Here is a 1,528-nt window from a genome sequence, read left to right as displayed (position 1 = left end):
GATGAAATCTGTATAACAATATGTGGTATGATTGACCGGATTAGATATCCGGATAAAGATTGAATGATATTGTTGATCGGATTAGATATCCGGATAAAGATTGAATGATATTGTTGACCGGATTAGATATCCGGATAAAGATTGAATGATATTGTTGATCGGATTAGATATCCGGACAAAGATGAGTTTATTTGTTGACCGGATTTGTTATCCGGACAAAGTGGAAGTGTTACCCGGATTTCTTGACCGGACTTGATTGGTCGGATTTGATATCCTTTGATTTAATAAAAAATTATTATTTTATCGTAAAATGGAATTTTTATATAAATGGTTTCTACCAAGCGTGGTGACGTAAGTCTGTTTTGGTATGAAACTATATTTTGGAAACCTTCCTACCAAGCGTGGTGACGTAAGTTTGTTTTGATATGGAAGTGAGTTTTAAATGGTAGTTCCCCCAGACGTGGTGACTTTTGTCTGTTCTAGCTTGGAACTGGGAATGAGTACTTTCAGACGTGGTGACTTTGTCTGTTCTGATAAGTGACTCTGTTTTAAATGGAGGAATAAGGGTGACATATCAAGGAGAGGTGTCCATTTGTTATAAGGGTGGCATATCAAGGAGAGGTGTCCATTGGATATAAGGGTGGCATTGCCTCTGTGTGTGGTTTTTATATAACTCTTTCTATTATATCCTTTGAGACTACTGAGATCTGGAATCTTTATTTCTTTGTGATTTAAGGATTTAGGATCAAAGTTCTTATTGGAAATCATAGATTGRATGTTATTGTGGAGAAAAGATTTATTTTGGCCTGATACTTTGTTAAACCTCGTTATTGAGAAAAAGGTTTAAAAAGTGGCAATGTATGGAACCTGATTGGTTTAAAAGGTATGAGAATTGAATAAGCTAAGTGATAGCTTGAATTTGAGAAATGACTTGGTATTTTGGAATTATGAATTCATATATTTATTTATATGAATACTTGATTTTGCGAAGGTTTTGGTGATCCTTCACCCTGCAATGACATGAATAGGGTATCTCACTAGACTTTACAGTCTAACCCTCGTTTTTATGATTTTAAATATGTGTTGCAGGTCGGGTGGAAGGTAAAGGAAAAGAAAAGATTTAATGCTTTTCTTACGTACATTTTGGTTGAAGATTTGCTTTTGATGCATAGCTCTGATGATTAGTATAAGATTGTATTTTGAATTTTTGGACCTTGTGTTTGGTCATAGTAGATTCTTGTACTAATGGACCCAAATGTATATGAATATGTATTTCTTTGTTATGAAATATGTATTACATGCAATGTGTGGGCTGGGGCGTTACACCTAAGGCTCACGCAAAACTCTTTTAAAACTTTTTACCCATGCGGCTTTTGAGTAGAAAGAAAAGTGCAATAAAGAGAGATAAAGATTAACTCCAAAGAAGGATCTGTGTAGATCAAGACATTGTTATATAGAGCAAAGTAATGTTCCTCAAATTTGTAATTTTTGATGATGATATAAATTGTAAGATTAGAAATTTTATTTC

Source organism: Cynara cardunculus (assembly GCF_001531365.2).
Source record: "Cynara cardunculus var. scolymus isolate 2C chromosome LG 12, CcrdV1, whole genome shotgun sequence".
Taxonomy (NCBI): Eukaryota; Viridiplantae; Streptophyta; class Magnoliopsida; order Asterales; family Asteraceae; genus Cynara; species Cynara cardunculus.
Note: the sequence above shows the minus strand (reverse complement) of the source record.